Source organism: Homalodisca vitripennis, chromosome 8 (assembly GCF_021130785.1).
Source record: "Homalodisca vitripennis isolate AUS2020 chromosome 8, UT_GWSS_2.1, whole genome shotgun sequence".
Classification (NCBI taxonomy): Eukaryota; Metazoa; Arthropoda; class Insecta; order Hemiptera; family Cicadellidae; genus Homalodisca; species Homalodisca vitripennis.
In genome coordinates this window covers 58181924-58195405 of record NC_060214.1, presented here as the reverse complement: position 1 = coordinate 58195405, position 13482 = coordinate 58181924, and positions in this window count along the sequence as shown.

The window sequence follows — 13482 nt, the reverse complement described above, 5'->3', positions numbered from 1 at the left end:
AAATTGTCTTTATTTGTCACAAAGGACAGCATAAATACAGGAATGTCTCCTGTAACAGAAAAAATTGTCCTAAGGACGAAATAATAACTGTAGATTTGAGATGGGTACAAGGTCACTTTACTTCAAGGGGTAGGAGGGAAAATAACACGGTAAATTCCCAAACTACACCTAAACCAAGATCGAGGAGAAGAAAATCTACAAAACTACTACACTAACGCAGTGAGGTACTATTTCCGCTCCTTTGGTAACTTGCAATCAGGCACTCATTTTAAAGAGAGAGGAGGTTAACGGCGACAGTGACATATGCTCGGCCCAAAACGAGCGACTCTGTCTACGAGGTGAACTCCGGCTCAATTAAGTGGGGACCGGCGACGACGCTAAGTTTATACCATCTCAGTTACGTCTATGAGGATATCTCTTAATTATATAACTATCGCCTTTTTGTATGTAAACAGCTACTGTAGCCCAATGAAAGTATGTAAAAAACAAAACTTGTAAATCAAATTTATCTTAAAATGACACCATATTTTATATTACGAAGTAACAAAGTTCTTCATCCCTACAGCCGCATTTGAACCCGACTGATATAGCATACAAATCCAAACCTAATTCTAGAAGTGGTGGCTTTTTTTACGAGTAAGTTCTGAAACCTACACTATTTCCTTATTCAACTCGTCCAAAAGTGCACCTTTATTACGTATCATTTTCCCTTTCGAACCTTTTAGTCGCCAAACCATTGGTCATGGTTTAAATAATATTTTAGCAAATTATATTATGTATACAATAAGCCACACGGGTTTTCCACAGGTAGACCGGAAAAATGCTCATAGATTCAAATTTTATTTTACTAATCTTTTCGGTGCAAACCTTTCGTAAAACACTAATATCGGTAGAAACAGAGGTCATAAATCATATGCCTGAATCCAATAAAGGAATGAAGTGTTCTTAAAAAATGGCTCAGTACTTTTTGTAGTATATGTAACGATTGAGCTATAAAGTTTAAATGTACTTAAACTCTAGATTTGTTGGAAAATATACCAGGCTAGTATTTTAAACCCGGTTATATCTTGTTTCTGTCTTCTTTACTAATCCTGATTTTCTAATGACAAATGTATTTTCTGAATTTAATTAACTATGATCTCATTTAATTGTACTTGGATCCGGAAAAAACACTGAATTAATATCCAATAATGTGTCCTATGGCAGACTAAAGGAGAAATATTTTTATGTTATAAATGTTAATTTTTTTATATCATTTTCCTTACTTATTTAAATAAATTCTCTGACAAAATCTAGGACCCAGTAATAGCGGTATATTTATTTTTTTTTGTAAAGGCCAAAAGCCTAGACTGTAATTATGTGTTATATTCGATGTCCACCTGATGAAAAAATCAAATTGCAGATCTTAAAACGTAGTGTTACTGTTTTAGCATAACTGAAAGATGGAAAACACCCGGAAAATACTACTTCCTTTACAACCCTTCTATCGGTAAAAGCATACTTTAAACAATGAACATTGTAAATAATAAAACTTATATCAAGATATTTTGCACTAAAATATTACTTTCTAAGAGATTACACAAAGTTTAATCGTTGCTATACACTACTATAATTATCTAAACAATTAATTCTACATCTTTACATCTCTAATGTAGTCAAGTATTCACTTGTGCGCCTCAGATGTGGCGAAAATCTCGAGCTTTCTGTTTTGTATATTAAACAACTCATTTCACTTGCTAATAAATAAATTACCATAATTTCTATTCAGCACCATTCAAATTAGCTTTCTTCGCCATTGCCTTCACGCTTAAATAGATGGAAAATTATACGGTTCGATTATCAAAAGGAACCAATCACTTATTTATGCTACTTAGACTGAATCAATGATCTGCCATTAAGATAAATATTTCAATAGACCTTTGTTAGTTACACGAGATTTTATGTTGAGAGGATTTAGACGAATATATGTACTTCTTCAGAATTTTGCAAAATATTCTTTTTTTAAACACGCATATACGATAAATAGAAGCTTTGTTTAACGTATTTCATTGTCATAGTCATTTATTTGATAAATTAACACATTACAGTTTCCTGTGCACGCCATAAAAACTTGAGATGACTTGTTATTTTACATTTCAGTAAAAATAAGAATCCGTATCTAATACTTGTGTTTTGATAAAATATGAAATTCCCTTATCTTATTGTCCTACACAAACCAATTTAATTTTTCAAATAAAACCCTTCTCGTGAGTAGTAGGTTCAGTGTTGGATAAATACTTGCCTGGAGGTCGTAAATTCGATCCTGACGCAGTTCCGTGTAAAATATAAACCTAAGAATTATATATGATTCGAGATCTAGACTCGAGTTTTGATGGAACAAGTACTTTGAATTACTACATTTTTGTTCAAATTGCGTTTTACCAAAGTTTTCTATGGCTTTAAAATATATGTTTATTACACGTATATGATTAGTATCAATTTTAAACCGTTAAATGTAAAGTTATCACTACGTGAATTTGCGCTTTCATACTGAGTAAATATCAACAATATAAATTAAATAACTTTAATATGACATTTTAAGTATTAAATTCGTAGTAAATGTTCAAATTTTCAAGATGTTAACACAATATATGTCTATAAGATGAGGCAGATAACATACATGATAACATATTTTATGAATATTTCAAATACATGTGTGTGTCTCTATAAATATTAATAAATAACTATACAAATAACATATTTTTAAAACATTGACACCATATTTCGTTAAAAACTGTCTTCATACCCATAAAGTGTATAAAATATAAAACACAAAATATAAACAAAGGCGTTAAACAGTGAGTGTAAGTAATAAAGTACAAATAAAAATTAAACAATAATGTATATATTACAAGCTAGGGGTACGTCTCAAATTATGTCACTTTACTTCAAATATATATATATAGATGATTCACGATATGTTCTGTGGAGATTTTAACATTCCCAGGAGACAGAATCATAGGCTTTAATGACCCTCATCCTAATTTCATGGTTGGACATGTTATAGAAGTCACTTTTGCTCATGTAGACATTGAGTGGACTGCGATAGTTTAGACACTATTACAAATATCACTCTAGTGGCCAGGTGGAGCATCATAGTTTTCTTCTTACAACGAAGCTATGGTGGGAACGATTTATTCAATGTGAATGTTTAGTTTATCTCCAGTCCAACTTCCTTTAAGTGTACCTGATAACATAACGAGTTTCTTCATAACAGACTTATTTGGATCTCTTCAGACGAACATGACTCAGATACTACCGTTTAGAATGTCATGATTCATTTTAATATCTCTTAAATTTAAAAAGTCCTATTATACTTTGTTTGCAGATTTTTATTTTTAAATATACTTGTGTTGATTAAAAAAAAATTTAATTCCGTTAAAACTAATGTTGGGTATTTTCCCTGTTGGAGTGATCTTTCTTCCGGACAATTTTTATGGGCCCGTAACATTAACCCCGTTTGTTTGATTCCAGGTTGAATACATTTGATTTGTTATTCTTGAGACATTATTTTACTTAAAACTAAGTAACTACATATTATTCTATCCAGCTCCACACTTAAATTGACCAAAACTTACAATATTATGGCTAGTTTCTCACTTACAGTTTTTAATAAAATTAATAAAATTTCTCTTATATTACGTTCAATTATGTAAAAGAAATTATAAACTTGCAAAATATATAATTTATTATTTCACATTATATAACTTTTCAAAAACAACCAAGTTAACGTACACAGATTAATTTCCGTATTCAAAATGGAAGATGTTTTATTTTCAAGAACCATCGACTATAGTGGAAGTCCCAGGAATATTGTTTAAGTCCTCCTCAAATTCACAAAAAGACAAGCTGAAATGTTCCTGAGATTAACGTTGACCGGCTAGGATTTAGTAAAAATATAATCAAAGTACAAATCAGAATCTAGAAATCTTATATTAATGGCTAATATACATTAAAATTTCACTTTTATAAGCATCTGGAAAGGTTGGGAAGAAATAATAGATTTTCCTACTCCACTCTGATGTAAACCCCCACACTTCTGATGTAAAATTCATGACCACACCACCTGCCTATCTCTGGTACTTGTATCTCTCTTCTCGATAATGTAATATTTCACTGCACTCTATCCGTTTATTGATTCAACAATCAAGATCACTCAACTCTTGCTATATTTAAGAACCAAAAAATAGGAAGAAAGAAAGAATCATAGGGGATAGTTTTCCTGCTTCTTTTTTACCTAATTCTGCTGATCGCAGATTCGAGATGTTCAGTAAAATAATAAAAGAATTCTAAAGGGCTACATAAGAATATCTTACGTTTATTTTCAAATTCGATGTGATACACAAAACTGCTCGTTGTAAATTATACTTTTTTGGAAAGTCATGAAATAACTACAGTACAGATAGTTTGTCTCACCGGATAGATATTCGTTCAATAAAAACGGAAACTAGAAATAAATTATTTTTTTAGACATCCACAAGCCAGTGCTGGGAACAGTTTAAGAGATGGTTTTAATACTTGCTTTCAATAAAATTATCAAATAACTTGTTCCCCACATGTTCCTGTCTAAACTAAATGGAAAATTTTAAATCTATATATAAAAGGAGATGTTCTTTCTGAGAGACTGATTTATAGCAAAAAGCATGGAAATACAGACATAAATTTGGTACATAGGGTTTTCTTATGCCCTAGAAGTTTATTTCAAAAGAAGGATTTTTATAGACTTTAGGCCTCCACTTTTTTTAAATTCAGCCAGCACTGAAAATGCTGAAAAATGCCGGCTTTCTAGATCGTCCACAGAAATAACATTCATTCTTCTTGAGTGAGGAGACCTCATGAGAAGAAGAATAAGTCACCGATTCAGATTCATCATCGGTGATTCCAACCTTTTCAGTTGACGATTGAGTGAGAAAACTGCAGCGTATTGAGCTTTGAGAAAGAGTTTGATTTTCAATCGTCTCCAAAGTAACTGCTTGATTATATGCTTCATCGAGGGTGATGTTTTCGTTTTCCAACAATATTTGCTGGATAGATTTCGAAGTTAATTCTCTAACAAAAGCGTCTCGAATATATTAGTTTTTTTGTTTTCACCAGCTGTGACTGCCTTAAATTTACATACTTTGCAGAGTTATTTTAGTTTCTGCAGATACTGGTCAATAATTTCACCAGGTTCTTGCCTTCTAGTAGCCAACTGGTGACGAGAGTATATCTAATTAGTTGGTTTTATAAAAAGTTTGTCGAGGATAATTATACCTTCAAAATACGAATCAGCTCCTGATAGCACTTCATGGATGCTGAAGTTGACAAAGTTTATAAGAAGCTTTAACTTGTCTTCCTCAGCAGCGCATATTTCTTCAGTAAAGTTTTCAAATGTTTTTTTCCAGTTATTCCATTGGTGATCAGCATGATTTTCATTTGAGTCTAGGCATAAGCGTTCTGGTAAAAAAAACCTTTCCATTGATTACTCAATTTAATTAATATGAAAATTACCTGTGATATTATTAGTATAATTATTTTGAATAAATTTGTTATGAAATGGATTAAAGTTTGGGGTAAACTGAAATGGTTTTATTCAGCTTAAAACAAAGCATCATTTAGATAAATGGATTTACAGAAAGTAAACAGTAAACATAAATATTGAGAATACATAAACAGCTGTTTTAAGACAGAAAGTATATAACATAACCTACTACTATAACCATTATAATAATGGCTAAAGATAACCCTGTAATGTGGTGTTAATAACATACATTAGACATATTTTTTCAGCCGTTCACTAGATTAGCCTTACCTGGAATACAGATGAGAGGGCATTGTGACGTATAAAACATTACAGGGTTGTGGGTACAAGATAACACACAGTAATAGTGCCTTTATGAAACAAATTATTTAATACATATTAAAAATTAGATCCACTATAAATGAAAAAGTCATATATATACAGTATATATAGCCAGCTCCTCTAAGTTCCAAGAAGTTACTGATAAAATGCGTACAAACTACAAGCAATAATACAATGTTTTTAATTTTTACTCATTCTGGATTAGGAAAACAAAAAACAAATATATGTGTGTGTGTATATGTTTGAAAACATTAGGCACTTATAAGTGTAAATCAGTTGGAGCCAAGAATGGCTATATGATATTAAGTTCAACTAAAAAAAAGTACTTACAAAAATCCAAATTATTTAATACATATTAAAAATGAGATCCACTAGAAATGAAAAAGTCATATATATATATATACAGTATATATAGCCAACTCCTCTAAGTTCCAAGAAGTGACTGATAAAATGCGTGCAAACTACAAGCAATAATACAATGTTTTTAATTTTTACTCATTCTGGATTAGGAAAACAAAAAACAAATATAAAATATGTTTGAAAACATTAGGCACTTACAAGTGTAAATCAGTTGGAGCCAAGAATGGCTAAAAATATGATATTAAGTTCAACTAAAAAAAAGTACTTACAAAAATCCAAATATTTAATACATATTAAAAATGAGATCCACTATATGAAAAAGTCATATATATATATATACAGTATATATAGCCAGCTCCTCTAAGTTCCAAGAAGTGACTGATAAAATGCGTGCAAACTACAAGCAATAATACAATGTTTTTAATTTTTACTCATTCTGGATTAGGAAAACAAAAAAACAAAGATGTGTGTGTGTGTTTTGTGTGTGTGTGTGTGTGTGTGTGTGTGTGTGTGTGTGTGTGTGTGTGTGTGTATGTGTGTGTGTGTGTGTGTGTGTGTGTGTGTGTGTGTGTGTGTGTGTGTGTGTGTGTGTGTGTGTGTGTGTTTGAAAACATTAGGCACTTACAAGTGTAAATCAGTTGGAGCCAAGAATGGCTAAAAATATGATATTAAGTTCAACTAAAAAAAAGTACTTACAAAAATCCAATATTATTAGCAAGGATAATAAAATCAACTGATTTAAAACTGTCTCCTGATGTGTAAAGGGTACATCAATATGCTAGCGAAAACTGGAAAGTTTGTTGGACAGAGATTAGAGATTATAGTTATCACAGAAGTGTGTCTTAACTTGCTGAAACGTAACTAACCACTGATCATTGACAGTATAAAACATTAAACAAAGAACTATTTCATATGTATGCTTTACAGTTTTATCCTAATATAATATTTTTAGTTTTATTTTTCATGAGTTCAAATAAGAACTGGGCCTCAACCACTTATACAACCACTATTCGTGTGTGTAGACCATTTGGAATCTTTATTATTCATGGATTGATGAGTACCCAACTCAATTCCTTATAGAGTAATTCATTTCCGATTGATGAAATCCTTTTAAAGTATTCGTATATTTAAGGACTTGTTAGTTGTTGATATAATTTCAAAATCTTGTCTAGAATAATGTTATCTGTAGTAAAGGTGAGTTCACAAACAGTAGTGTTAGTTTTCAATCATGAAATATTTTGCTTTTTAACCAATTGAAAAACAGTGGGCAATAAATTATGCATAATTATTGGTGTTAGCAAATGTAGATCAACGAGCCATAGCAGTTAGAAATAAGTAGTCATACACGTGATGAGTGGTGTGATAAGCGTTACTTTATCTCTTATATATCGATATGAATATTAATTCATAACTCTAATCAACGTACAGCAAATTATTTTCGTATACCACATAGCAAAAAAATTAGATTATTGACTCAAGACAAGAAACTGAACGTCGCATCTTGAGAAATGAAGGCAATATTCGATAATGTTTTTTACTGATGTTCAGCTCTGCCCTCTTTGAAATCAATTGCACAAGCGGACATTTATTATTGGCAGTTTCGGTTTAAATTTGCTTTCCGTACGAAGGTCGTAATATATCAAGAATTGTATTGTGTTTACAATGAGGTGTAAACCGAAAACCTTAAACGATATCCTGTGTGATATTGATTTCATTGTATTATACACACAAAGCAGAATTATTTCAGAGAAAATCCAAATTAGATCATCTATTGTAAATATCAAGTGTTTTTAGAACATAACAGATTTGACCTGAAGAACCACGATTTTCAGTTTTAGGTTATGTATATGTATTTATTCCTTTAAGCTATGTAAATATCTCAATATGTGTCTTTGGAGTCGTTGTAACGGTGAGGGGGGGGGTTTAGGACATTTTCTATACAATCTATTTTAATGACGTAAGCCATGATGGGCCTTACACCGCATGTGATTCAAGCAACAATTATTTAGTAATATTCTAGTAGGGAAGCTTCTAAGCATATGGTTTATATGAGTTCATGCCAGACTTTAAGGTCGGATACTTTTTGGACACACCTCGTACATATACATTTGAGAAAAATATTTTAAATAGAACGCAAATTATATCAATAGTTCAAAATTTACATTTTTCAGTATATTAGTTTACTGCGTTAGATAAAATCTATAAATTAAGCACAAATGCGTGTTCGTTTGAAATTAATATGGACAAAGGATAATTTTAAAAGATGACCGTGATGTTATCACTCTTCTACTTACTGTAAAAATTTATCGAGGTCGGGCACTAAAACGCCTCCAAATTTGTGGAGACCGAGGTCTTAAAATTATGCCCTAAAGATTGAAGATAGAAATACACATTTTCTTTGTGTAAAACAATGTTTTGAGTTTAAGTTACAAAAGCAAGTGTCCTGTTGTACTTGCTGATTATACTTTACGCAACAGTAACCTCAAACTCGATACAAAACATTGTTTGAGAGATGGAGCTGCATTGCATATTTACACTAAGTTATAATTGGATTGTTACGAAGGCCTTCATCTCCTCGACCCTGTCTCTAAATTAACACCAACAACAAGTAGCTTTGAGTAGCTTTGTAGCTGTAAACCATTCATTGTGGATTATAACTAATTTAATACAAGTATGTGAGTATTTTGTTATATTCGTACCTGATATAACATCATATATCACGTACGACCATTTGTTATTGTGTTGTTGTTTTTTAAAACATGGTGAATAAAAGTTATTTCAACGTGTTTTATTTTGAAGTTTACACAACGCTACATGTTTCATTCTGCGTTACTTGGTCCATCATATTTTTGGGACTGATTTTATTCAAAACACTGTTTTGTCCTTTCATGTATCATCTGCTAACATAATGTTATTTTGCGGTTAATTAAATTGGTGGTTTTTGTCTTTACCCATCTTCGAGCAATTTTGTGTAAGTAGCTATTTTATAGTCGAATTACGATTTTAAGATTTTTGCTATTTATAAATCCTAGATTTCTTTTCAGGGACTTTATAAATCTTTATACAAAATGGAAATAAGAATATTTTAATTTACTTTATAATTAACGGAAGTTTTCAAGAAAGTACATGTCGTTGCAAGTATAGTTCAGAGTAAAGTTTTTTCAATTTTAATATTACTTAAAGGCTACGGGTAATAGCTATTCAGTATTCAATAGTCAAAATAAATTTTATCCATAAAGTTGTAAAGCATTTAACCAAGATTTTGGGGTGAAACATAGCTAAGTTACAGTTTGAACTTTGAGTCTGTACCATCAGAAACAGGTTGTGACATAAGTGGTACGAAGAATTTTCTGGAAGTTTTTAGTTGGTTTCATTTAGCCTCGTTTGTAATAGAGAAAATCTTTATTTTATTTCAGTGTTATAAGAAAGTTAAATGCTTAGTTCGATTTTAGTTCTGAAGCAGGAAGTTAACTTTAATTTAGTTTATTTTATTTGAAGGAAGAAAAACGAGTCTTGAGAAAACTTTTAACAACAAAAGTAGTTGTATAAGATTGTTACTTTAAGTTCAAATTAATGAATTGCTTGTTTGCGATTTGAGAAAGTTTTCTCCTGTCTATCTATCCTAAATAATATAATATAATTAATTATTAAACTAGACAATTAAGTGCAGTTAAACTAATCAAAAGAATATGTAAAGGGTTTTGTGAAACTTGCAGATCTATCTACTGCTCATGAGGGTGTTAAGATTTCCATAGTGTATATTGCCCACAGGGAGGGTGCAAGCAAACTTTCGCTGGTTAATGATTTTTTCACTAGTTTGTTGGGTGTCCAATACTGAGGTTCAAGATTCACTGTGACTTTACTGAAATTTATTACACTTACTGAGCAGTAAATATTGTGAAAGTAAATAGCAAAAGTGGTTTGTTTCTTAAATAAGAGTACTTGTTAGCCATAATAGAGGTAAACGTTATAACTGTCGAGGTTGTTTATAATGTTTACTTCATACTCATAATTCGTATCCCTTTACCTGGACGCTATTCACTTCGTTGAACTAACATACAACTGAGTGATAAAGAGTCCGACATAAAAACAAAACAGTAAGTACTGAAAATATAAAACGACAAAATAAAAAGGTCAGTAAATTTTTAAATCGCAAAATTCATTAAATTTATTTCTTGTGAAAATCTGTTCATATTTCGATAAAGGATTAAAATGCTGTAGATCGTTTCTATTATTATAAAATGTTTTAATCTTTAATACACTTCGATTATGAATATATTTTACTTGAACCTCTCTACATATTCGTAAGACAGGTTTATGTAAGGATTAAAGCAGTACTACACAATAGTTTTTTCGTACCAGGCTTCACGAAGGTTTATGCAACATTTCAATTATTTTTCATTTCATTAGGCTACATGTGTTATCGAGTCACGTATAAATAACATATGATAGGATACAGTGCGTTTACTAATTTATTTGCCCTGCAATCTTCTTCTCACCATCTTGGTTACCAATAAATAATACTAATGTAAAATTGATTACTAACACTTAGAAAAATCCCATGGAATGAAAATCACCATAATCTGACTCTATGTTGCCCTGGTTAGGACAGAAATAATGAGGCCTCATAACATTTCCAACTCAAAATATCAGTTCTTTCACGAAATATATTCAGATAAACAAACAAAAATTAAATACTTCAACCCGTAGAATGAAAGGTTTTGCTAAAGCTGAGCCAATAATAAAATTATATAGTTTCATCTTGGTAATAGCTAAATTTTGCTTCTGGCTTACATCTAAATAAATATTTTGTGTACACTTAGTTTGGCTATAGATTTGATGAATGAATAATGGATTTTCTAAAAGTCAACAAAGCAATGTATTTGAGCTCTTGGAGTATTAATGTAACAAATTTCTTAAATCAACTAAAAGGAGGTCATATCCGATGATTAACAAAGTGTCTTTGAAAAAACTAGAACAAGTTGTTGATGTAAAGAGTAGAGAGAGCACGAAATAAGAAGCTTTGACTGGACATCATCATGGTAAAATGACAAGATACACCAGAGGCTGAATTAGGAGGAATCGTAGAGCTTGTCTGTGATGCAGTCTTGTTATTACAAAAAATACTTTATGAATGTATTTTACATCCATGTTTGAAACAAACTGCAGCAATGAGGTCTTGATTTCAAATTTAAATATGTTATTACTATATGTAAATTAAATCTTTATCAGCCTCTATCTTATACCTCAATAATTGATTGATGTATTGAACAACGCTCGCTTGGTTAGAGAAAAATATCCTAAAACGTCATATTCATTTTAAAATGTTGCAAATTACGTTTACAACACCTGGAGATATAAATATACATAAACTATTGTAAAATTGAATCATCAGATAAAATAAAGTAGTAATTTATTTAGACCAAATACCAAAGAATACATTAGATCTTAAATAAAAAAAAAACAAGGAGATTGTTATACAAATTACGTTTACAACACCTGGAGTTATAAATATACATAAACTATTGTAAAATCGAATCGTCAGATAAAATAAAGTAATTTATTTAGACCAAATACCAAAGAATACATTAGATCTTAAATAAAAAAACAAGGAGATTGTTATGCAAATTACGTTTACAACACCTGGAGTTATAAATATACATAAACTATTGTAAAATCGAATCGTCAGATAAAATAAAGTAATTTATTTAGACCAAATACCAAAGAGTACATTAGATCTTAAATAAAAAAAAACAAGGAGATTGTTATGCAAATTACGTTTACAACACCTGGAGTTATAAAGTGAATTTAGATCAGCTGGTGACTTTACAATAATGGAATTTATTCTTTTAAATCATGACTTAAAATATTTTTGTAAAAGAACAGAATAGACATTTACTAGAGGATGACCAGTTGAATATTGGATGATAACCAGAACTCTCAAATCTTCAAGGATCAACATTGCCAGTACTAAATCCATACTAAACCGACAAGGATAAGTGGAAGATGAATAAATGTCAATGGAACACACAAAGTAAAACTGGACTTGGACTAAAGTAAGATTTACCCAATTTATGATTCCAAATCTTTCAAAATTCAAACCTAACATGCACCAAAACCTTTTCTATGTTGGATATAGTTTTTTTATGTGCCCATGGCAGTATAATTCACGAAACCCTGTATGTGACAAATAAACTGAATAATAATTGTAAATCAAACGTTTATTTATCTATATCAATAGCTACTTAAGCAAGGGCAAAGAACTAGTTAATAAATAAATGAAGAAAAAGACAAATTAATAATACAAAATAGAATTTGAAATTGTTGTCGTAAGTAAATATATAAACAGCGATCTTAGGCTATGAATGAAACACCTCCGTGCATACATCTTTCGTCTCACCCAAAGAGATTTTGTATTATTGAAGTAATACAATTCATTTACACATAAAATTTAACGGTATCTGATTTTTATATTAAGAAATACAAACACGTATTACACGCAATTCACTGAAAATTGTGATCTGCTAGTGTCAACTACTTAAAAGTCTGATGTTGAGAGGAAGTGAGGCTAAGTTTTGATGTTAGGATATGAGGCTAGGATGTGATGTTAGGGTATGAGGCTATGATGTGATGTTAGGGTATAAGACTAGGGTGTGAGGCTACGATATGATATTAAATTATGAGGCTAAGATGTGATGTTAGGGTAGGAGTCTAGGGTTTGAGGCTATGCTGTAGTGTTAGGATATGGGACTAGGGTGTAATGCTAGGATATTATATTAGGGCATATGGCTAGGGTGCGAGAATAGGATTTTATGTTAGAGTACGAGGCTAGGATATGATGTTAAGGAATGAGGCCAGAGTGTGAGGCTAGAATGTTATTTTAGTAAATGAGGCAAGGGTGTATTATATACAGTATTGTGTATCGCTTTTTCTTCTTTTGATGACATGGCATCTTACCATGAATAAATTTAATAGAGAAATAGTTGCAATTATGTAAAACTCTATCAATAGCAAACTATGAAGTATTTTTTTCAATACTTAAGTTTAAATCGCAATGAGTTGTGTTGAGGTGCTAGTCCTTTAAAGAAACATACATTCTATTTTTAGACATAGTTTCATTTTCTTTTCGATAATCCTTATGTTTTATCTTTTATAAGTAAATTATTACCCATGTAATATCAGAATAATAAATACTATGTGAGTAAAGTACGATTTCATAACCTTTAGCAATGGGTTAGTGG